This window comes from Eucyclogobius newberryi, unplaced genomic scaffold, assembly GCF_026437365.1.
Source record: "Eucyclogobius newberryi isolate DKJ021-1_F unplaced genomic scaffold, fEucNew1.0.hap1 SCAF_179, whole genome shotgun sequence".
In the NCBI taxonomy this organism is placed as follows: domain Eukaryota; kingdom Metazoa; phylum Chordata; class Actinopteri; order Gobiiformes; family Gobiidae; genus Eucyclogobius; species Eucyclogobius newberryi.
This window is the reverse complement of record NW_027315811.1, coordinates 45,001-63,866: the sequence shown is the minus strand read 5'-3', so window position 1 is coordinate 63,866 and position 18,866 is coordinate 45,001. Positions and strand designations below refer to the sequence as shown.

Below are 18,866 nucleotides of genomic sequence, written 5' to 3'. Positions count from 1 at the left end.
GGAACATTTCGCTCACGGCCATACCACCCTGGACCAGCCCGATCTCGTCTGATCTCGGAAGCCAAGCAGGGTTGGGCCTGGTTAGTACTTGGATGGGAGACCGCCTGGGAATACCAGGTGCTGTGAGCATTTTCACACTTTTTCACCTGTCAAAAAAAAAAAAAAAAAAAAAAAAAGAAGTTTTTCATTGAGATATCCCAATTTTGACCGAGCAAGTGGCGTGAAGGTACTCTTCACGAAAAGACAGTGTTTGATGCAAAAAAAGCAATTTATACGAGTTTTGACCTGGAACATTTCGCTCACGGCCATACCACCCTGGACCCGCCCCTTTGCAATCAGTGCAGGTGCGTGCAATTTGTGGTGTGCTGCATGGTCTGGAGCTGGAGGTTTGGAAGTTTTTTTTGGAGTTTTTAATCGTTATTTTGGTCATTTTCATTTACTTTTTTCAGTTCTTTTGTTTGTTCCCCTCCCAGTAAACTTACTGGGAGGTGGATTTTTTGTTTTTTGTGAGCATGGCTCAAAGGACGGACAACACGGCATCGGACACTGGAATGGACACGACAAAGGCAAGACAAAGTTTGAAAGAATCTGTAAATAATAGAAAGAACGAAGAAAGAAGAATGAAATTTATGAAAGAACTCACTGTGGTGTTGGAGTTGACGGAGGGAGCACAAATCACGCCACTAGCTTTTTTGAAATCGACTCAGGAGGTGTGCGGCTCCATAGTAGCGTGCAGACTCATCTCGAAGGACAAATATGAAGTAACCGTCAGTACCACTAAAGCGAAGGAGCGGCTCCTGGACGGGTACTGCATTGGAGGAGTCAGGGTTCACGCCCGTGACATCTCGGTGGATGAGCTGGTCGTGTCCTTCATGGGGCTGCCGGCTTATATCGAGGACGAGGAGATCCTGGCCAAGCTCTACGCCTGGGGGGTCTCTGCGGTCTCCGAGGTGAGGAGGAGAATGTGGCCGGGGACGAACGTGGCGGACGGCACCAGGTTTGTACGGGTAAGGTTCACGGACACGGTGCAGTCCTTACCGTATTCTGTCAGGTTTGACACCGCGGGGGGCCCCGAGTACTTCAGGGTAATACACGACAGGCAGGTGCGGGTGTGTAGGGGGTGTCTCCAGCCTGGCCATATTCTGAGGGAGTGCCCTGACTTTCTGTGCCGCAACTGCGGGAGCCAGGGGCATTACGCGCGCGAGTGCGTCGCGCAGCGGGCCCCGAAGTGCAGAGAGTGCCGCATGTTCCGCCACTTATGTCCGTGTGGTGCGGGTGACAGAGAGGAGGACAGAGGGGAGGACAGAGGGGAGGACAGGGAGGACGCCATTGGAGGAGAGAGCAGTGACGTGGCCCAGAACGTGCCCGCAACTGCTCTCTCCGAAGTAGAGGAGTTTTTGGAGGAGGAGGCTGTGGAGGAGTCAGGGGAGCCAGAGGTGTCTGGCTCCTCTTGCTCCTCTGACTCCTCAGACGAGGAGGCGTCCGTCGCACTGGAGATGGTGCTCGGCTCAGCGCTGGCGTCTGGGAAGGTGGGAGCAGGACAAACTGCTCCTCCTGACCAGAGGGAGGGGACTCGTGAGGGTCCAACTCCTAAGCCCGTGGAGGAAGAGGCTGAACCCGGGAGGAGGATGGGTGCGGGACAGGCCCCGCATCTTACCTCCAAAGGGGGGGACATCACCACAGAGCTGGGTGATGATCCCAAGCTCCAGTCGGACGGTGGTAAGAGGGGACAGGTGGAGAAGAAGGATAAGAAAGGGGCAAGACGCAGGAAGCAGGTGGCAGGAGACGGAGAGGGCGCTGCTGCTGAGAGCGGCTCTGCCTCCTCCGTTCCAACCACTTCAAAAGCGCCAGCAGAAAGCTCCATCAACCCACCATCCTCCACACGCAGCTCTGCCCCACGAGGTGAGCTCGAGACTGTTTTTAATGATGACTTCATGGATTTCTCCACCCGTGAAGTCAGAAAAAGAGTGTGGCAGTCGGATGCGACGGGCGCCAAAAAGAAGTCTAAATAAAAGATGGGTTACATCCTCCAAGGTCTCCTCTTAATGGCGTTCTCCTTGTCCTCTTGGAACGCAGGCGGCCTGCGGAGCCCAGTGCGGATGCAGAGCGCGTTACACTTTTCCAAGTGGGACGTGCTCTGCATCCAAGAAACGCACTGGGATGTCAGCCACGCGCAACAAGTGCGGAGCATGGGAGTGGGCTCTGTATTTTGGGCCCTGGGCACGGCGTGCTCGCGCGGTGTGGCCACGGTGGTGAGGCCTGGTGTCTTAGGCCAACCCACCCTGGTACACGCCGACCCAGAGGGCTCCTTCCTGGTCCTGGACTTCACGGACACAGTGAAGTTCAGACTAATTAACATCTACGCCCCGAACGATGATGGTCTGAGGAGGCAATTCTTCAAAAAAATATTTCGCTTTGCGAACGACAATACAATCATAATCGGTGACTTTAATACAACACTTTGCAAGACAGACATCGGCATTAACAACTCTTTTAAAAACAGCACTGCCAGGACAGCCCTGTTGGAAGAAGCCGCCAGCAGGAACCTGACGGAGGTGTGGCGGTTCGTCCACCCCTTCCTGAAGGATTTCTCCAGGCGGCAGGTCGTCCAGGGCGTCCTGAAGCAGTCCCGCATTGACCTCTGTTTTGCCTCCTCAGACCTGGCACAGAGAGTCAGTGGTGCTTCCTACAAGTGGTCAGGCTTGAGTGATCACTCCACTTTAGATATTTATTTTGGGTTAGTTTCATCACCGAGGAATGGAGGACTGTGGGTCCTAAACAGCTCCATCCTCGGTGATGAAACTTTTTGTAGGAAAATGGACTTTTTGTTTGATGTATTTGACATGGAGCTGGAGCTGATCGACAGCGTGGTCGATTGGTGGCCGACGGCAAAAACACGCATTAAAAAGCTCTGTGTCAATTACAGCAAACACAAGGCGTGGCTGTCGACCAGGAGGGAGACCGCTCTCCGCCAGCGCCTGCAGGTCCTGGACCAGGGCGCAGCTTCCACCACTGGCCCTGTGGATCCAGAGTACCTGGTGGTGCGCGCTGAGCTGGAGCAGCTGGAGGTAAGTAGGTGTCAGGGTGCAATTTTGAGGGCAAAAGCCAGACACACAGTCGAGGGAGAACGCTCGACAGCGTTCTTCTTCGGCTGTGAGAAGGTTACACAGGGAAAGATGCACATAGATAAGTTGATAGATAAGACAGGTAAGATTGTTTCCGAGGTAAGTGAGGTTTTAGAGACAGCGCAGGATTTCTATAGTAGGCTTTTTAGTTCAGACGGAGTGGCAGAGCAGGCTTTAGACCAGGCTGTAGGTGCTCTGGAGCGCACACTGAGCAGGGAGGATAGGGAGCTGTGCGACGCGCCTCTGTCTCTCATGGAGATAGAGGCTGCAGTCAAGAGTTTAAATACAGGGAAAAGCCCCGGAGAGGACGGACTAACCTGTGAGTTTTTCAAGCGTTTCGCTTCCAGGTTAGCTCCGATCCTACTCCTATTATATCAGGATTTTGAGAGTGAGAGTAGAGTTGGCGATGGTTTTGCGATGAGTGTCGTCACTCTGCTTTTTAAGAAGGGCGACAGGAGCAGCCTCGCCAACTACAGGCCCATTAGCCTTTTGAACGTAGACTATAAAATTTTAGCAAAGGTATTAGCAGGTAGGTTAAAGCGTGTGATTGGATCCGTCATACACCCCTCGCAGGCCTACAGCGTCCCCGGGAGGGACATCTCAGACACAGTTTTGTCTCTGAGATATCTCCTTCGGCAGATGCACGCGACCGGTGGTATTCACGTTAGTGTAGACTTTAACAAGGCGTTCGACAGAGTTGAGCATTCGTTCCTCTGGACTGTATTAGGTAAGTTAGGTTTCGGCGAACGGTTTGTTAATTGGCTACAGCTCATCTATTCCTTTGCGGTCAGTAAGGTCAAAGTCAACGGGTTTCTAACTGACTCTTTCCCCTTAAAAAGATCAGTCAGGCAGGGCTGTCCCCTCTCGTCGCTCCTCTACAGCATCGCCGCTGAGCCTTTGGCGGCCATGTTGAGGGCGGACGCGGCGGTGAGGGGACTGACCACGCCTGCGGGTAGGGAAGTCAAAATTTTTCAGTACGCAGATGACACGAATCTGATCCTCCGAGACGTGGAGAGCCTGAACGCCTCTCTCCACGTGCTCAATGTTTACGGCCTCGCTTCAGGGGCCAAAATCAATTTTGATAAAACCACGGTTAAATTTTGCGGCAGCGTCACGCCTGTTCCTCTCCCTGTCCAGCTCCGGGAGGCGGGGGACTCCTACAAGGTCCTCGGCGTCCCCCTGGGCAGAGACGAGGAGGCGTGTCGTACTGCACTTTGGTCGCCTTTGTGCGAGAAAATTACAGCGCGCTTGAATTTTTGGAGACGTCGTAATCTGACATTAAAAGGTAAAGTCTTAGTTGTAAATTCTTTGTGCATGTCCATGTTGAACCATGCACTCTCCGTGTACGGCCTGCCGGGGGTCTATGCTAACAAATTAAGGTTAGTGATAAACCACTTTTTGTGGAATCGTGAGAGGGGCTTTATTGCACATAAGGTTATGATAGGTGAGTACGATCAGGGAGGTTTAAAGTTAGCAGATTTAGAGTTAAGGAAGAAGGCCTTCAGGCTGAAAACAATTCGGAAATTTCTAGACGTTGAGGTAGATGCTCCATGGAAGGATTATATAGGTGAGTTTGTTAATAGTCTAGGTAAGTTTGGTGTTTATAATTTGTGTTTGTTGCCCCCTGTTTCGGTCCTGGAGGGCCTCCCCCCCTTCGAGAGGGAACTCTTGGAGGCGTGGAGGACTTTCAGGCCCCTGACTGTGGCGGTTCCAGACAGCGGTGAGGGTCTCGCGCACATGCCCCTCCGTCATAACCCTGACTTGCTCTCCGCTCCCCCCGGGAAGCGCGAGTGCATGATCAGTGGGGCGATGGAGGAGGCTGGGCTGGAATATGTAGGTAAGGTATTTGACGTGAAAGGTAATTTTAGTGTAGATTACATAGGGAAGTGTTTTAGGTTAGCAGGTAAAGTGTTTAGGAGAAAGTATATTAGTGGTATGGTAAGTATTTTTAACAGGAATCTGGTCAGGCATTGGGGAAGCACTTTGGGCCAAATGGGGAGCACGACAGGTAAGTTGAATTTTAATGTATTTGTTAGCACGGGGAGGTTTAGGATTTTCACAGACCTACCCACCCGCATCCTGTATCAGTTGTTGTTGCCGGGAGTGCTCGGGCGTCCCGCCTCGGAACACAAATGGTCATTAACATTCCCCGCACGCACCATCGCAACCATCTGGGCCAACATCTTTAATTGGTACACCCCACATAACGTAGGTCATTTTGACTTCAGATTTAGACACAGGATCGTCTTTACATCCGCAGCACTGCACGCATTTCTTCCCGACAGCTACGCTGCGGACTGCCCCGTGTGCCACGGACCCCCCGAGACCCTGGAGCACATGCTGTACACCTGCCCGGCCGTCCGCCCGTTCTGGTCCCGACTGCAGGACCTCCTCGCTCGGAGGCTGTCCTGGAGGCTCCCACCGCCGGCGGCCCTAGGAGGGGACGACCAGGAGCCCTGGCTCCTCCTCTTTGGTCCCGGACAGAGTCGCTCTGGAGCCAACACCCATCTCGCCCGACTAACCCTCTCCATAGCCCGGTACACATTATATCTCAACAGGAACATCCATCTCCGTGACAATAAAACAGCAGCACCCTGGCCCATCTTCAAAGGACTCTTGGCCGCACACCTCCGACACCTCCACATGGCAGCAGAGCACCGGTTCATCACCCACCTCGTCCCCCACAACACCCTGATCCACCTCACACCCTCTGGAAACCTGGACATCCTCTTCTGACCCCGGCATCACCCCCCATCACTGAAGAATGTTTCGAGAATGATTGTGTGTTTGATTTTCTGTAATTTTTTGTCTCGTCTCCCCTTGCCCTTGTGTATCCCATTCCCTTGCCCTTGTGTGTCATGTATGTCTGTACATTCATGTAAATATATGTAAATACTTGTTTTAAGATGTTTTTGATAATAAAAGATAAAAAAAAAAAAAAAAAAACAGCCCGATCTCGTCTGATCTCGGAAGCCAAGCAGGGTTGGGCCTGGTTAGTACTTGGATGGGAGACCGCCTGGGAATACCAGGTGCTGTGAGCATTTTCACACTTTTTCACCTGTCAAAAAAAAAAAAAAAAAAAAAAAAGAAGTTTTTCATTGAGATATCCCAATTTTTACCGAGCAAGTGGCGTGAAGGTACTCTTCACGAAAAGACAGTGTTTGATGCAAAAAAAAGCCATTTATACGAGTTTTGACCTGGAACATTTCGCTCACGGCCATACCACCCTGGACCAGCCCGATCTCGTCTGATCTCGGAAGCCAAGCAGGGTTGGGCCTGGTTAGTACTTGGATGGGAGACCGCCTGGGAATACCAGGTGCTGTGAGCATTTTCATACTTTTTCACCTGTCAAAAAAAAAAAAAAAAAAAAAAAGAAGTTTTTCATTGAGATATCCCAATTTTGACCGAGCAAGTGGCGTGAAGGTACTCTTCACGAAAAGACAGTGTTTGATGCAAAAAAAAGCCATTTATACGAGTTTTGACCTGGAACATTTCGCTCACGGCCATACCACCCTGGACCAGCCCGATCTCGTCTGATCTCGGAAGCCAAGCAGGGTTGGGCCTGGTTAGTACTTGGATGGGAGACCGCCTGGGAATACCAGGTGCTGTGAGCATTTTCACACTTTTTCACCTGTCAAAAAAAAAAAAAAAAAAAAAAAAAAGAAGTTTTTCATTGAGATATCCCAATTTTTACCGAGCAAGTGGCGTGAAGGTACTCTTCACGAAAAGACAGTGTTTGATGCAAAAAAAAGCCATTTATACGAGTTTTGACCTGGAACATTTCGCTCACGGCCATACCACCCTGGACCCGCCCGATCTCGTCTGATCTCGGAAGCCAAGCAGGGTTGGGCCTGTTTAGTACTTGGATGGGAGACCGCCTGGGAATACCTGGTGCTGTGAGCATTTTCATACTTTTTCACCTGTCAAAAAAAAAAAAAAAAAAAAAAAGAAGTTTTTCATTGAGATATCCCAATTTTGACCGAGCAAGTGGCGTGAAGGTACTCTTCACGAAAAGACAGTGTTTGATATAAAAAAGGCCGTTTTGACCTGGAACATTTCGCTCACGGCCATACCACCCTGGACCAGCCCGATCTCGTCTGATCTCGGAAGCCAAGCAGGGTTGGGCCTGGTTAGTACTTGGATGGGAGACCGCCTGGGAATACCAGGTGCTGTGAGCATTTTCACACTTTTTCACCTGTCAAAAAAAAAAAAAAAAAAAAAAAAAGAAGATTTTTATTGAGATATCCCAATTTTGACCGAGCAAGTGGCGTGAAGGTACTCTTCACGAAAAGACAGTGTTTGATATAAAAAAGGCCGTTTTGACCTGGAACATTTCGCTCACGGCCATACCACCCTGGACCAGCCCGATCTCGTCTGATCTCGGAAGCCAAGCAGGGTTGGGCCTGGTTAGTACTTGGATGGGAGACCGCCTGGGAATACCAGGTGCTGTGAGCATTTTCACACTTTTTCACCTGTCAAAAAAAAAAAAAAAAGAAGTTTTTCATTGAGATATCCCAATTTTGACCGAGCAAGTGGCGTGAAGGTACTCTTCACGAAAAGACAGTGTTTGATATAAAAAAAGGCCGTTTTGACCTGGAACATTTCGCTCACGGCCATACCACCCTGGACCAGCCCGATCTCGTCTGATCTCGGAAGCCAAGCAGGGTTGGGCCTGGTTAGTACTTGGATGGGAGACCGCCTGGGAATACCAGGTGCTGTGAGCATTTTCACACTTTTTCACCTGTCAAAAAAAAAAAAAAAAAAAAAAAAAGAAGATTTTTATTGAGATATCCCAATTTTGACCGAGCAAGTGGCGTGAAGGTACTCTTCACGAAAAGACAGTGTTTGATATAAAAAAGGCCGTTTTGACCTGGAACATTTCGCTCACGGCCATACCACCCTGGACCAGCCCGATCTCGTCTGATCTCGGAAGCCAAGCAGGGTTGGGCCTGGTTAGTACTTGGATGGGAGACCGCCTGGGAATACCAGGTGCTGTGAGCATTTTCACACTTTTTCACCTGTCAAAAAAAAAAAAAAAAGAAGTTTTTCATTGAGATATCCCAATTTTGACCGAGCAAGTGGCGTGAAGGTACTCTTCACGAAAAGACAGTGTTTGATATAAAAAAAGGCCGTTTTGACCTGGAACATTTCGCTCACGGCCATACCACCCTGGACCAGCCCGATCTCGTCTGATCTCGGAAGCCAAGCAGGGTTGGGCCTGTATAGTACTTGGATGGGAGACCGCCTGGGAATACCAGGTGCTGTGAGCAATTTCACACTTTTTCACCTGTCAAAAAAAAAAAAAAAAGAAGTTTTTCATTGAGATATCCCAATTTTGACCGAGCAAGTGGCGTGAAGGTACTCTTCACGAAAAGACAGTGTTTGATATAAAAAAAGGCCGTTTTGACCTGGAACATTTCGCTCACGGCCATACCACCCTGGACCAGCCCGATCTCGTCTGATCTCGGAAGCCAAGCAGGGTTGGGCCTGGTTAGTACTTGGATGGGAGACCGCCTGGGAATACCAGGTGCTGTGAGCAATTTCACACTTTTTCACCTGTCAAAAAAAAAAAAAAAAGAAGTTTTTTATTGAGATATCCCAATTTTGACCGAGCAAGTGGCGTGAAGGTACTCTTCACGAAAAGACAGTGTTTGATGCAAAAAAAGCAATTTATACGAGTTTTGACCTGGAACATTTCGCTCACGGCCATACCACCCTGGACCAGCCCGATCTCGTCTGATCTCGGAAGCCAAGCAGGGTTGGGCCTGGTTAGTACTTGGATGGGAGACCGCCTGGGAATACCAGGTGCTGTGAGCATTTTCATACTTTTTCACCTGTCAAAAAAAAAAAAAAAAAAAAAAAGAAGTTTTTCATTGAGATATCCCAATTTTGACCGAGCAAGTGGCGTGAAGGTACTCTTCACGAAAAGACAGTGTTTGATGCAAAAAAAAGCCATTTATACGAGTTTTGACCTGGAACATTTCGCTCACGGCCATACCACCCTGGACCAGCCCGATCTCGTCTGATCTCGGAAGCCAAGCAGGGTTGGGCCTGGTTAGTACTTGGATGGGAGACCGCCTGGGAATACCAGGTGCTGTGAGCATTTTCACACTTTTTCACCTGTCAAAAAAAAAAAAAAAAAAAAAAAAAAGAAGTTTTTCATTGAGATATCCCAATTTTTACCGAGCAAGTGGCGTGAAGGTACTCTTCACGAAAAGACAGTGTTTGATGCAAAAAAAAGCCATTTATACGAGTTTTGACCTGGAACATTTCGCTCACGGCCATACCACCCTGGACCCGCCCGATCTCGTCTGATCTCGGAAGCCAAGCAGGGTTGGGCCTGTTTAGTACTTGGATGGGAGACCGCCTGGGAATACCTGGTGCTGTGAGCATTTTCATACTTTTTCACCTGTCAAAAAAAAAAAAAAAAAAAAAAAGAAGTTTTTCATTGAGATATCCCAATTTTGACCGAGCAAGTGGCGTGAAGGTACTCTTCACGAAAAGACAGTGTTTGATATAAAAAAGGCCGTTTTGACCTGGAACATTTCACTCACGGCCATACCACCCTGGACCAGCCCGATCTCGTCTGATCTCGGAAGCCAAGCAGGGTTGGGCCTGGTTAGTACTTGGATGGGAGACCGCCTGGGAATACCAGGTGCTGTGAGCATTTTCACACTTTTTCACCTGTCAAAAAAAAAAAAAAAAAAAAAAAAGAAGATTTTTATTGAGATATCCCAATTTTGACCGAGCAAGTGGCGTGAAGGTACTCTTCACGAAAAGACAGTGTTTGATATAAAAAAGGCCGTTTTGACCTGGAACATTTCGCTCACGGCCATACCACCCTGGACCAGCCCGATCTCGTCTGATCTCGGAAGCCAAGCAGGGTTGGGCCTGGTTAGTACTTGGATGGGAGACCGCCTGGGAATACCAGGTGCTGTGAGCATTTTCACACTTTTTCACCTGTCAAAAAAAAAAAAAAAAGAAGTTTTTCATTGAGATATCCCAATTTTGACCGAGCAAGTGGCGTGAAGGTACTCTTCACGAAAAGACAGTGTTTGATATAAAAAAGGCCGTTTTGACCTGGAACATTTCGCTCACGGCCATACCACCCTGGACCAGCCCGATCTCGTCTGATCTCGGAAGCCAAGCAGGGTTGGGCCTGGTTAGTACTTGGATGGGAGACCGCCTGGGAATACCAGGTGCTGTGAGCATTTTCACACTTTTTCACCTGTCAAAAAAAAAAAAAAAAGAAGTTTTTCATTGAGATATCCCAATTTTGACCGAGCAAGTGGCGTGAAGGTACTCTTCACGAAAAGACAGTGTTTGATATAAAAAAAAGGCCGTTTTGACCTGGAACATTTCGCTCACGGCCATACCACCCTGGACCAGCCCGATCTCGTCTGATCTCGGAAGCCAAGCAGGGTTGGGCCTGTATAGTACTTGGATGGGAGACCGCCTGGGAATACCAGGTGCTGTGAGCAATTTCACACTTTTTCACCTGTCAAAAAAAAAAAAAAAAGAAGTTTTTCATTGAGATATCCCAATTTTGACCGAGCAAGTGGCGTGAAGGTACTCTTCACGAAAAGACAGTGTTTGATGCAAAAAAAGCAATTTATACGAGTTTTGACCTTGAACATTTCGCTCACGGCCATACCACCCTGGACCAGCCCGATCTCGTCTGATCTCGGAAGCCAAGCAGGGTTGGGCCTGGTTAGTACTTGGATGGGAGACCGCCTGGGAATACCAGGTGCTGTGAGCATTTTCACACTTTTTCACCTGTCAAAAAAAAAAAAAAAAAGAAGTTTTTCATTGAGATATCCCAATTTTGACCGAGCAAGTGGCGTGAAGGTACTCTTCACGAAAAGACAGTGTTTGATATAAAAAAGGCCGTTTTGACCTGGAACATTTCGCTCACGGCCATACCACCCTGGACCAGCCCGATCTCGTCTGATCTCGGAAGCCAAGCAGGGTTGGGCCTGGTTAGTACTTGGATGGGAGACCGCCTGGGAATACCAGGTGCTGTGAGCATTTTCACACTTTTTCACCTGTCAAAAAAAAAAAAAAAAGAAGTTTTTCATTGAGATATCCCAATTTTGACCGAGCAAGTGGCGTGAAGGTACTCTTCACGAAAAGACAGTGTTTGATATAAAAAAAAGGCCGTTTTGACCTGGAACATTTCGCTCACGGCCATACCACCCTGGACCAGCCCGATCTCGTCTGATCTCGGAAGCCAAGCAGGGTTGGGCCTGTATAGTACTTGGATGGGAGACCGCCTGGGAATACCAGGTGCTGTGAGCAATTTCACACTTTTTCACCTGTCAAAAAAAAAAAAAAAAGAAGTTTTTCATTGAGATATCCCAATTTTGACCGAGCAAGTGGCGTGAAGGTACTCTTCACGAAAAGACAGTGTTTGATGCAAAAAAAGCAATTTATACGAGTTTTGACCTTGAACATTTCGCTCACGGCCATACCACCCTGGACCAGCCCGATCTCGTCTGATCTCGGAAGCCAAGCAGGGTTGGGCCTGGTTAGTACTTGGATGGGAGACCGCCTGGGAATACCAGGTGCTGTGAGCATTTTCACACTTTTTCACCTGTCAAAAAAAAAAAAAAAAAAAAAAAAAGAAGTTTTTCATTGAGATATCCCAATTTTGACCGAGCAAGTGGCGTGAAGGTACTCTTCACGAAAAGACAGTGTTTGATGCAAAAAAAAGCCATTTATACGAGTTTTGACCTGGAACATTTCGCTCACGGCCATACCACCCTGGACCAGCCCGATCTCGTCTGATCTCGGAAGCCAAGCAGGGTTGGGCCTGGTTAGTACTTGGATGGGAGACCGCCTGGGAATACCAGGTGCTGTGAGCATTTTCACACTTTTTCACCTGTCAAAAAAAAAAAAAAAAAAAAAAAAAAGAAGTTTTTCATTGAGATATCCCAATTTTGACCGAGCAAGTGGCGTGAAGGTACTCTTCACGAAAAGACAGTGTTTGATGCAAAAAAAAGCCATTTATACGAGTTTTGACCTGGAACATTTCGCTCACGGCCATACCACCCTGGACCAGCCCGATCTCGTCTGATCTCGGAAGCCAAGCAGGGTTGGGCCTGGTTAGTACTTGGATGGGAGACCGCCTGGGAATACCAGGTGCTGTGAGCATTTTCACACTTTTTCACCTGTCAAAAAAAAAAAAAAAAAGAAGTTTTTCATTGAGATATCCCAATTTTGACCGAGCAAGTGGCGTGAAGGTACTCTTCACGAAAAGACAGTGTTTGATATAAAAAAGGCCGTTTTGACCTGGAACATTTCGCTCACGGCCATACCACCCTGGACCAGCCCGATCTCGTCTGATCTCGGAAGCCAAGCAGGGTTGGGCCTGGTTAGTACTTGGATGGGAGACCGCCTGGGAATACCAGGTGCTGTGAGCATTTTCACACTTTTTCACCTGTCAAAAAAAAAAAAAAAAGAAGTTTTTCATTGAGATATCCCAATTTTGACCGAGCAAGTGGCGTGAAGGTACTCTTCACGAAAAGACAGTGTTTGATATAAAAAAAAGGCCGTTTTGACCTGGAACATTTCGCTCACGGCCATACCACCCTGGACCAGCCCGATCTCGTCTGATCTCGGAAGCCAAGCAGGGTTGGGCCTGTATAGTACTTGGATGGGAGACCGCCTGGGAATACCAGGTGCTGTGAGCAATTTCACACTTTTTCACCTGTCAAAAAAAAAAAAAAAAGAAGTTTTTCATTGAGATATCCCAATTTTGACCGAGCAAGTGGCGTGAAGGTACTCTTCACGAAAAGACAGTGTTTGATGCAAAAAAAGCAATTTATACGAGTTTTGACCTTGAACATTTCGCTCACGGCCATACCACCCTGGACCAGCCCGATCTCGTCTGATCTCGGAAGCCAAGCAGGGTTGGGCCTGGTTAGTACTTGGATGGGAGACCGCCTGGGAATACCAGGTGCTGTGAGCATTTTCACACTTTTTCACCTGTCAAAAAAAAAAAAAAAAAAAAAAAAAGAAGTTTTTCATTGAGATATCCCAATTTTGACCGAGCAAGTGGCGTGAAGGTACTCTTCACGAAAAGACAGTGTTTGATGCAAAAAAAAGCCATTTATACGAGTTTTGACCTGGAACATTTCGCTCACGGCCATACCACCCTGGACCAGCCCGATCTCGTCTGATCTCGGAAGCCAAGCAGGGTTGGGCCTGGTTAGTACTTGGATGGGAGACCGCCTGGGAATACCAGGTGCTGTGAGCATTTTCACACTTTTTCACCTGTCAAAAAAAAAAAAAAAAAAAAAAAAAAGAAGTTTTTCATTGAGATATCCCAATTTTGACCGAGCAAGTGGCGTGAAGGTACTCTTCACGAAAAGACAGTGTTTGATGCAAAAAAAAGCCATTTATACGAGTTTTGACCTGGAACATTTCGCTCACGGCCATACCACCCTGGACCCGCCCGATCTCGTCTGATCTCGGAAGCCAAGCAGGGTTGGGCCTGTTTAGTACTTGGATGGGAGACCGCCTGGGAATACCTGGTGCTGTGAGCATTTTCATACTTTTTCACCTGTCAAAAAAAAAAAAAAAAAAAAAAAGAAGTTTTTCATTGAGATATCCCAATTTTGACCGAGCAAGTGGCGTGAAGGTACTCTTCACGAAAAGACAGTGTTTGATATAAAAAAGGCCGTTTTGACCTGGAACATTTCACTCACGGCCATACCACCCTGGACCAGCCCGATCTCGTCTGATCTCGGAAGCCAAGCAGGGTTGGGCCTGGTTAGTACTTGGATGGGAGACCGCCTGGGAATACCAGGTGCTGTGAGCATTTTCACACTTTTTCACCTGTCAAAAAAAAAAAAAAAAAAAAAAAAAGAAGATTTTTATTGAGATATCCCAATTTTGACCGAGCAAGTGGCGTGAAGGTACTCTTCACGAAAAGACAGTGTTTGATATAAAAAAGGCCGTTTTGACCTGGAACATTTCGCTCACGGCCATACCACCCTGGACCAGCCCGATCTCGTCTGATCTCGGAAGCCAAGCAGGGTTGGGCCTGGTTAGTACTTGGATGGGAGACCGCCTGGGAATACCAGGTGCTGTGAGCATTTTCACACTTTTTCACCTGTCAAAAAAAAAAAAAAAAGAAGTTTTTCATTGAGATATCCCAATTTTGACCGAGCAAGTGGCGTGAAGGTACTCTTCACGAAAAGACAGTGTTTGATATAAAAAAGGCCGTTTTGACCTGGAACATTTCGCTCACGGCCATACCACCCTGGACCAGCCCGATCTCGTCTGATCTCGGAAGCCAAGCAGGGTTGGGCCTGGTTAGTACTTGGATGGGAGACCGCCTGGGAATACCAGGTGCTGTGAGCATTTTCACACTTTTTCACCTGTCAAAAAAAAAAAAAAAAGAAGTTTTTCATTGAGATATCCCAATTTTGACCGAGCAAGTGGCGTGAAGGTACTCTTCACGAAAAGACAGTGTTTGATATAAAAAAAAGGCCGTTTTGACCTGGAACATTTCGCTCACGGCCATACCACCCTGGACCAGCCCGATCTCGTCTGATCTCGGAAGCCAAGCAGGGTTGGGCCTGTATAGTACTTGGATGGGAGACCGCCTGGGAATACCAGGTGCTGTGAGCAATTTCACACTTTTTCACCTGTCAAAAAAAAAAAAAAAAGAAGTTTTTCATTGAGATATCCCAATTTTGACCGAGCAAGTGGCGTGAAGGTACTCTTCACGAAAAGACAGTGTTTGATGCAAAAAAAGCAATTTATACGAGTTTTGACCTTGAACATTTCGCTCACGGCCATACCACCCTGGACCAGCCCGATCTCGTCTGATCTCGGAAGCCAAGCAGGGTTGGGCCTGGTTAGTACTTGGATGGGAGACCGCCTGGGAATACCAGGTGCTGTGAGCATTTTCACACTTTTTCACCTGTCAAAAAAAAAAAAAAAAAGAAGTTTTTCATTGAGATATCCCAATTTTGACCGAGCAAGTGGCGTGAAGGTACTCTTCACGAAAAGACAGTGTTTGATATAAAAAAGGCCGTTTTGACCTGGAACATTTCGCTCACGGCCATACCACCCTGGACCAGCCCGATCTCGTCTGATCTCGGAAGCCAAGCAGGGTTGGGCCTGGTTAGTACTTGGATGGGAGACCGCCTGGGAATACCAGGTGCTGTGAGCATTTTCACACTTTTTCACCTGTCAAAAAAAAAAAAAAAAGAAGTTTTTCATTGAGATATCCCAATTTTGACCGAGCAAGTGGCGTGAAGGTACTCTTCACGAAAAGACAGTGTTTGATATAAAAAAAAGGCCGTTTTGACCTGGAACATTTCGCTCACGGCCATACCACCCTGGACCAGCCCGATCTCGTCTGATCTCGGAAGCCAAGCAGGGTTGGGCCTGTATAGTACTTGGATGGGAGACCGCCTGGGAATACCAGGTGCTGTGAGCAATTTCACACTTTTTCACCTGTCAAAAAAAAAAAAAAAAGAAGTTTTTCATTGAGATATCCCAATTTTGACCGAGCAAGTGGCGTGAAGGTACTCTTCACGAAAAGACAGTGTTTGATGCAAAAAAAGCAATTTATACGAGTTTTGACCTTGAACATTTCGCTCACGGCCATACCACCCTGGACCAGCCCGATCTCGTCTGATCTCGGAAGCCAAGCAGGGTTGGGCCTGGTTAGTACTTGGATGGGAGACCGCCTGGGAATACCAGGTGCTGTGAGCATTTTCACACTTTTTCACCTGTCAAAAAAAAAAAAAAAAAAAAAAAAAAGAAGTTTTTCATTGAGATATCCCAATTTTGACCGAGCAAGTGGCGTGAAGGTACTCTTCACGAAAAGACAGTGTTTGATGCAAAAAAAAGCCATTTATACGAGTTTTGACCTGGAACATTTCGCTCACGGCCATACCACCCTGGACCAGCCCGATCTCGTCTGATCTCGGAAGCCAAGCAGGGTTGGGCCTGGTTAGTACTTGGATGGGAGACCGCCTGGGAATACCAGGTGCTGTGAGCATTTTCACACTTTTTCACCTGTCAAAAAAAAAAAAAAAAAAAAAAAAAAGAAGTTTTTCATTGAGATATCCCAATTTTGACCGAGCAAGTGGCGTGAAGGTACTCTTCACGAAAAGACAGTGTTTGATGCAAAAAAAAGCCATTTATACGAGTTTTGACCTGGAACATTTCGCTCACGGCCATACCACCCTGGACCAGCCCGATCTCGTCTGATCTCGGAAGCCAAGCAGGGTTGGGCCTGGTTAGTACTTGGATGGGAGACCGCCTGGGAATACCAGGTGCTGTGAGCATTTTCACACTTTTTCACCTGTCAAAAAAAAAAAAAAAAAGAAGTTTTTCATTGAGATATCCCAATTTTGACCGAGCAAGTGGCGTGAAGGTACTCTTCACGAAAAGACAGTGTTTGATATAAAAAAGGCCGTTTTGACCTGGAACATTTCGCTCACGGCCATACCACCCTGGACCAGCCCGATCTCGTCTGATCTCGGAAGCCAAGCAGGGTTGGGCCTGGTTAGTACTTGGATGGGAGACCGCCTGGGAATACCAGGTGCTGTGAGCATTTTCACACTTTTTCACCTGTCAAAAAAAAAAAAAAAAGAAGTTTTTCATTGAGATATCCCAATTTTGACCGAGCAAGTGGCGTGAAGGTACTCTTCACGAAAAGACAGTGTTTGATATAAAAAAAAGGCCGTTTTGACCTGGAACATTTCGCTCACGGCCATACCACCCTGGACCAGCCCGATCTCGTCTGATCTCGGAAGCCAAGCAGGGTTGGGCCTGTATAGTACTTGGATGGGAGACCGCCTGGGAATACCAGGTGCTGTGAGCAATTTCACACTTTTTCACCTGTCAAAAAAAAAAAAAAAAGAAGTTTTTCATTGAGATATCCCAATTTTGACCGAGCAAGTGGCGTGAAGGTACTCTTCACGAAAAGACAGTGTTTGATGCAAAAAAAGCAATTTATACGAGTTTTGACCTTGAACATTTCGCTCACGGCCATACCACCCTGGACCAGCCCGATCTCGTCTGATCTCGGAAGCCAAGCAGGGTTGGGCCTGGTTAGTACTTGGATGGGAGACCGCCTGGGAATACCAGGTGCTGTGAGCATTTTCACACTTTTTCACCTGTCAAAAAAAAAAAAAAAAAAAAAAAAAGAAGTTTTTCATTGAGATATCCCAATTTTGACCGAGCAAGTGGCGTGAAGGTACTCTTCACGAAAAGACAGTGTTTGATGCAAAAAAAAGCCATTTATACGAGTTTTGACCTGGAACATTTCGCTCACGGCCATACCACCCTGGACCAGCCCGATCTCGTCTGATCTCGGAAGCCAAGCAGGGTTGGGCCTGGTTAGTACTTGGATGGGAGACCGCCTGGGAATACCAGGTGCTGTGAGCATTTTCACACTTTTTCACCTGTCAAAAAAAAAAAAAAAAAAAAAAAAAAGAAGTTTTTCATTGAGATATCCCAATTTTGACCGAGCAAGTGGCGTGAAGGTACTCTTCACGAAAAGACAGTGTTTGATGCAAAAAAAAGCCATTTATACGAGTTTTGACCTGGAACATTTCGCTCACGGCCATACCACCCTGGACCAGCCCGATCTCGTCTGATCTCGGAAGCCAAGCAGGGTTGGGCCTGGTTAGTACTTGGATGGGAGACCGCCTGGGAATACCAGGTGCTGTGAGCATTTTCACACTTTTTCACCTGTCAAAAAAAAAAAAAAAAAGAAGTTTTTCATTGAGATATCCCAATTTTGACCGAGCAAGTGGCGTGAAGGTACTCTTCACGAAAAGACAGTGTTTGATATAAAAAAGGCCGTTTTGACCTGGAACATTTCGCTCACGGCCATACCACCCTGGACCAGCCCGATCTCGTCTGATCTCGGAAGCCAAGCAGGGTTGGGCCTGGTTAGTACTTGGATGGGAGACCGCCTGGGAATACCAGGTGCTGTGAGCATTTTCACACTTTTTCACCTGTCAAAAAAAAAAAAAAAAGAAGTTTTTCATTGAGATATCCCAATTTTGACCGAGCAAGTGGCGTGAAGGTACTCTTCACGAAAAGACAGTGTTTGATATAAAAAAAAGGCCGTTTTGACCTGGAACATTTCGCTCACGGCCATACCACCCTGGACCAGCCCGATCTCGTCTGATCTCGGAAGCCAAGCAGGGTTGGGCCTGTATAGTACTTGGATGGGAGACCGCCTGGGAATACCAGGTGCTGTGAGCAATTTCACACTTTTTCACCTGTCAAAAAAAAAAAAAAAAGAAGTTTTTCATTGAGATATCCCAATTTTGACCGAGCAAGTGGCGTGAAGGTACTCTTCACGAAAAGACAGTGTTTGATGCAAAAAAAGCAATTTATACGAGTTTTGACCTTGAACATTTCGCTCACGGCCATACCACCCTGGACCAGCCCGATCTCGTCTGATCTCGGAAGCCAAGCAGGGTTGGGCCTGGTTAGTACTTGGATGGGAGACCGCCTGGGAATACCAGGTGCTGTGAGCATTTTCACACTTTTTCACCTGTCAAAAAAAAAAAAAAAAAAAAAAAAAAGAAGTTTTTCATTGAGATATCCCAATTTTGACCGAGCAAGTGGCGTGAAGGTACTCTTCACGAAAAGACAGTGTTTGATGCAAAAAAAAAGCCATTTATACGAGTTTTGACCTGGAACATTTCGCTCACGGCCATACCACCCTGGACCAGCCCGATCTCGTCTGATCTCGGA

General features: G+C 47.3%; 47 non-coding genes across 47 annotated transcripts in view; all 47 read left to right on the top strand.

The window, feature by feature from the left end:
- The first annotated feature begins 10 nt into the window (after window positions 1-10).
- LOC140363885 (5S ribosomal RNA) lies at window positions 11-129 on the top strand. The gene has a single exon (XR_011927334.1). It is a non-coding gene; the product is annotated as a 5S ribosomal RNA (ribosomal RNA).
- Window positions 130-6,334: 6,205 nt separating this feature from the next.
- LOC140363884 (5S ribosomal RNA) lies at window positions 6,335-6,453 on the top strand. Its single transcript, XR_011927333.1, has one exon. It is a non-coding gene; the product is annotated as a 5S ribosomal RNA (ribosomal RNA).
- A 167-nt stretch (window positions 6,454-6,620) lies between these two features.
- Window positions 6,621-6,739, top strand: LOC140363883 (5S ribosomal RNA). The gene has a single exon (XR_011927332.1). It is a non-coding gene; the product is annotated as a 5S ribosomal RNA (ribosomal RNA).
- A 170-nt stretch (window positions 6,740-6,909) lies between these two features.
- On the top strand, window positions 6,910-7,028 carry LOC140364221 (5S ribosomal RNA). Its single transcript, XR_011927650.1, has one exon. It is a non-coding gene; the product is annotated as a 5S ribosomal RNA (ribosomal RNA).
- A 156-nt stretch (window positions 7,029-7,184) lies between these two features.
- Window positions 7,185-7,303, top strand: LOC140363882 (5S ribosomal RNA). The gene has a single exon (XR_011927331.1). It is a non-coding gene; the product is annotated as a 5S ribosomal RNA (ribosomal RNA).
- Window positions 7,304-7,461: 158 nt separating this feature from the next.
- LOC140363881 (5S ribosomal RNA) lies at window positions 7,462-7,580 on the top strand. Its single transcript, XR_011927330.1, has one exon. It is a non-coding gene; the product is annotated as a 5S ribosomal RNA (ribosomal RNA).
- A 150-nt stretch (window positions 7,581-7,730) lies between these two features.
- LOC140363880 (5S ribosomal RNA) lies at window positions 7,731-7,849 on the top strand. Its single transcript, XR_011927329.1, has one exon. It is a non-coding gene; the product is annotated as a 5S ribosomal RNA (ribosomal RNA).
- A 158-nt stretch (window positions 7,850-8,007) lies between these two features.
- Window positions 8,008-8,126, top strand: LOC140363877 (5S ribosomal RNA). Its single transcript, XR_011927327.1, has one exon. It is a non-coding gene; the product is annotated as a 5S ribosomal RNA (ribosomal RNA).
- A 150-nt stretch (window positions 8,127-8,276) lies between these two features.
- On the top strand, window positions 8,277-8,395 carry LOC140364230 (5S ribosomal RNA). The gene has a single exon (XR_011927658.1). It is a non-coding gene; the product is annotated as a 5S ribosomal RNA (ribosomal RNA).
- A 150-nt stretch (window positions 8,396-8,545) lies between these two features.
- On the top strand, window positions 8,546-8,664 carry LOC140363876 (5S ribosomal RNA). The gene has a single exon (XR_011927326.1). It is a non-coding gene; the product is annotated as a 5S ribosomal RNA (ribosomal RNA).
- A 159-nt stretch (window positions 8,665-8,823) lies between these two features.
- LOC140363875 (5S ribosomal RNA) lies at window positions 8,824-8,942 on the top strand. Its single transcript, XR_011927325.1, has one exon. It is a non-coding gene; the product is annotated as a 5S ribosomal RNA (ribosomal RNA).
- Window positions 8,943-9,109: 167 nt separating this feature from the next.
- On the top strand, window positions 9,110-9,228 carry LOC140363874 (5S ribosomal RNA). Its single transcript, XR_011927324.1, has one exon. It is a non-coding gene; the product is annotated as a 5S ribosomal RNA (ribosomal RNA).
- A 170-nt stretch (window positions 9,229-9,398) lies between these two features.
- LOC140364209 (5S ribosomal RNA) lies at window positions 9,399-9,517 on the top strand. The gene has a single exon (XR_011927639.1). It is a non-coding gene; the product is annotated as a 5S ribosomal RNA (ribosomal RNA).
- Window positions 9,518-9,673: 156 nt separating this feature from the next.
- Window positions 9,674-9,792, top strand: LOC140364214 (5S ribosomal RNA). Its single transcript, XR_011927643.1, has one exon. It is a non-coding gene; the product is annotated as a 5S ribosomal RNA (ribosomal RNA).
- A 157-nt stretch (window positions 9,793-9,949) lies between these two features.
- LOC140363873 (5S ribosomal RNA) lies at window positions 9,950-10,068 on the top strand. Its single transcript, XR_011927323.1, has one exon. It is a non-coding gene; the product is annotated as a 5S ribosomal RNA (ribosomal RNA).
- A 149-nt stretch (window positions 10,069-10,217) lies between these two features.
- LOC140363872 (5S ribosomal RNA) lies at window positions 10,218-10,336 on the top strand. Its single transcript, XR_011927322.1, has one exon. It is a non-coding gene; the product is annotated as a 5S ribosomal RNA (ribosomal RNA).
- Window positions 10,337-10,487: 151 nt separating this feature from the next.
- Window positions 10,488-10,606, top strand: LOC140364228 (5S ribosomal RNA). The gene has a single exon (XR_011927657.1). It is a non-coding gene; the product is annotated as a 5S ribosomal RNA (ribosomal RNA).
- A 159-nt stretch (window positions 10,607-10,765) lies between these two features.
- On the top strand, window positions 10,766-10,884 carry LOC140363871 (5S ribosomal RNA). The gene has a single exon (XR_011927321.1). It is a non-coding gene; the product is annotated as a 5S ribosomal RNA (ribosomal RNA).
- A 150-nt stretch (window positions 10,885-11,034) lies between these two features.
- LOC140363870 (5S ribosomal RNA) lies at window positions 11,035-11,153 on the top strand. The gene has a single exon (XR_011927320.1). It is a non-coding gene; the product is annotated as a 5S ribosomal RNA (ribosomal RNA).
- A 151-nt stretch (window positions 11,154-11,304) lies between these two features.
- On the top strand, window positions 11,305-11,423 carry LOC140364227 (5S ribosomal RNA). The gene has a single exon (XR_011927656.1). It is a non-coding gene; the product is annotated as a 5S ribosomal RNA (ribosomal RNA).
- A 159-nt stretch (window positions 11,424-11,582) lies between these two features.
- On the top strand, window positions 11,583-11,701 carry LOC140363869 (5S ribosomal RNA). The gene has a single exon (XR_011927319.1). It is a non-coding gene; the product is annotated as a 5S ribosomal RNA (ribosomal RNA).
- A 169-nt stretch (window positions 11,702-11,870) lies between these two features.
- LOC140363868 (5S ribosomal RNA) lies at window positions 11,871-11,989 on the top strand. The gene has a single exon (XR_011927318.1). It is a non-coding gene; the product is annotated as a 5S ribosomal RNA (ribosomal RNA).
- A 170-nt stretch (window positions 11,990-12,159) lies between these two features.
- LOC140363866 (5S ribosomal RNA) lies at window positions 12,160-12,278 on the top strand. The gene has a single exon (XR_011927316.1). It is a non-coding gene; the product is annotated as a 5S ribosomal RNA (ribosomal RNA).
- Window positions 12,279-12,428: 150 nt separating this feature from the next.
- Window positions 12,429-12,547, top strand: LOC140363865 (5S ribosomal RNA). Its single transcript, XR_011927315.1, has one exon. It is a non-coding gene; the product is annotated as a 5S ribosomal RNA (ribosomal RNA).
- A 151-nt stretch (window positions 12,548-12,698) lies between these two features.
- On the top strand, window positions 12,699-12,817 carry LOC140364226 (5S ribosomal RNA). Its single transcript, XR_011927655.1, has one exon. It is a non-coding gene; the product is annotated as a 5S ribosomal RNA (ribosomal RNA).
- A 159-nt stretch (window positions 12,818-12,976) lies between these two features.
- On the top strand, window positions 12,977-13,095 carry LOC140363864 (5S ribosomal RNA). The gene has a single exon (XR_011927314.1). It is a non-coding gene; the product is annotated as a 5S ribosomal RNA (ribosomal RNA).
- Window positions 13,096-13,264: 169 nt separating this feature from the next.
- Window positions 13,265-13,383, top strand: LOC140363863 (5S ribosomal RNA). Its single transcript, XR_011927313.1, has one exon. It is a non-coding gene; the product is annotated as a 5S ribosomal RNA (ribosomal RNA).
- A 170-nt stretch (window positions 13,384-13,553) lies between these two features.
- On the top strand, window positions 13,554-13,672 carry LOC140364198 (5S ribosomal RNA). Its single transcript, XR_011927628.1, has one exon. It is a non-coding gene; the product is annotated as a 5S ribosomal RNA (ribosomal RNA).
- Window positions 13,673-13,828: 156 nt separating this feature from the next.
- LOC140364212 (5S ribosomal RNA) lies at window positions 13,829-13,947 on the top strand. Its single transcript, XR_011927642.1, has one exon. It is a non-coding gene; the product is annotated as a 5S ribosomal RNA (ribosomal RNA).
- A 158-nt stretch (window positions 13,948-14,105) lies between these two features.
- Window positions 14,106-14,224, top strand: LOC140363861 (5S ribosomal RNA). The gene has a single exon (XR_011927312.1). It is a non-coding gene; the product is annotated as a 5S ribosomal RNA (ribosomal RNA).
- Window positions 14,225-14,373: 149 nt separating this feature from the next.
- LOC140363860 (5S ribosomal RNA) lies at window positions 14,374-14,492 on the top strand. The gene has a single exon (XR_011927311.1). It is a non-coding gene; the product is annotated as a 5S ribosomal RNA (ribosomal RNA).
- Window positions 14,493-14,643: 151 nt separating this feature from the next.
- Window positions 14,644-14,762, top strand: LOC140364225 (5S ribosomal RNA). Its single transcript, XR_011927654.1, has one exon. It is a non-coding gene; the product is annotated as a 5S ribosomal RNA (ribosomal RNA).
- A 159-nt stretch (window positions 14,763-14,921) lies between these two features.
- LOC140363859 (5S ribosomal RNA) lies at window positions 14,922-15,040 on the top strand. Its single transcript, XR_011927310.1, has one exon. It is a non-coding gene; the product is annotated as a 5S ribosomal RNA (ribosomal RNA).
- Window positions 15,041-15,190: 150 nt separating this feature from the next.
- Window positions 15,191-15,309, top strand: LOC140363858 (5S ribosomal RNA). The gene has a single exon (XR_011927309.1). It is a non-coding gene; the product is annotated as a 5S ribosomal RNA (ribosomal RNA).
- A 151-nt stretch (window positions 15,310-15,460) lies between these two features.
- LOC140364224 (5S ribosomal RNA) lies at window positions 15,461-15,579 on the top strand. The gene has a single exon (XR_011927653.1). It is a non-coding gene; the product is annotated as a 5S ribosomal RNA (ribosomal RNA).
- Window positions 15,580-15,738: 159 nt separating this feature from the next.
- On the top strand, window positions 15,739-15,857 carry LOC140363857 (5S ribosomal RNA). The gene has a single exon (XR_011927308.1). It is a non-coding gene; the product is annotated as a 5S ribosomal RNA (ribosomal RNA).
- Window positions 15,858-16,027: 170 nt separating this feature from the next.
- LOC140363856 (5S ribosomal RNA) lies at window positions 16,028-16,146 on the top strand. The gene has a single exon (XR_011927307.1). It is a non-coding gene; the product is annotated as a 5S ribosomal RNA (ribosomal RNA).
- A 170-nt stretch (window positions 16,147-16,316) lies between these two features.
- Window positions 16,317-16,435, top strand: LOC140363854 (5S ribosomal RNA). Its single transcript, XR_011927305.1, has one exon. It is a non-coding gene; the product is annotated as a 5S ribosomal RNA (ribosomal RNA).
- A 150-nt stretch (window positions 16,436-16,585) lies between these two features.
- LOC140363853 (5S ribosomal RNA) lies at window positions 16,586-16,704 on the top strand. The gene has a single exon (XR_011927304.1). It is a non-coding gene; the product is annotated as a 5S ribosomal RNA (ribosomal RNA).
- A 151-nt stretch (window positions 16,705-16,855) lies between these two features.
- LOC140364223 (5S ribosomal RNA) lies at window positions 16,856-16,974 on the top strand. Its single transcript, XR_011927652.1, has one exon. It is a non-coding gene; the product is annotated as a 5S ribosomal RNA (ribosomal RNA).
- Window positions 16,975-17,133: 159 nt separating this feature from the next.
- On the top strand, window positions 17,134-17,252 carry LOC140363852 (5S ribosomal RNA). The gene has a single exon (XR_011927303.1). It is a non-coding gene; the product is annotated as a 5S ribosomal RNA (ribosomal RNA).
- Window positions 17,253-17,421: 169 nt separating this feature from the next.
- On the top strand, window positions 17,422-17,540 carry LOC140363851 (5S ribosomal RNA). Its single transcript, XR_011927302.1, has one exon. It is a non-coding gene; the product is annotated as a 5S ribosomal RNA (ribosomal RNA).
- A 170-nt stretch (window positions 17,541-17,710) lies between these two features.
- LOC140363850 (5S ribosomal RNA) lies at window positions 17,711-17,829 on the top strand. The gene has a single exon (XR_011927301.1). It is a non-coding gene; the product is annotated as a 5S ribosomal RNA (ribosomal RNA).
- Window positions 17,830-17,979: 150 nt separating this feature from the next.
- On the top strand, window positions 17,980-18,098 carry LOC140363849 (5S ribosomal RNA). The gene has a single exon (XR_011927300.1). It is a non-coding gene; the product is annotated as a 5S ribosomal RNA (ribosomal RNA).
- A 151-nt stretch (window positions 18,099-18,249) lies between these two features.
- LOC140364222 (5S ribosomal RNA) lies at window positions 18,250-18,368 on the top strand. Its single transcript, XR_011927651.1, has one exon. It is a non-coding gene; the product is annotated as a 5S ribosomal RNA (ribosomal RNA).
- Window positions 18,369-18,527: 159 nt separating this feature from the next.
- LOC140363848 (5S ribosomal RNA) lies at window positions 18,528-18,646 on the top strand. The gene has a single exon (XR_011927299.1). It is a non-coding gene; the product is annotated as a 5S ribosomal RNA (ribosomal RNA).
- A 171-nt stretch (window positions 18,647-18,817) lies between these two features.
- LOC140363847 (5S ribosomal RNA) overlaps window positions 18,818-18,866 on the top strand; it is a 119-nt gene continuing 70 nt past the window's right edge. Inside the window, exon 1 of the ribosomal RNA XR_011927298.1 lies at window positions 18,818-18,866. This exon is cut by the window's right edge and continues 70 nt beyond it. This is a non-coding gene — a ribosomal RNA (5S ribosomal RNA).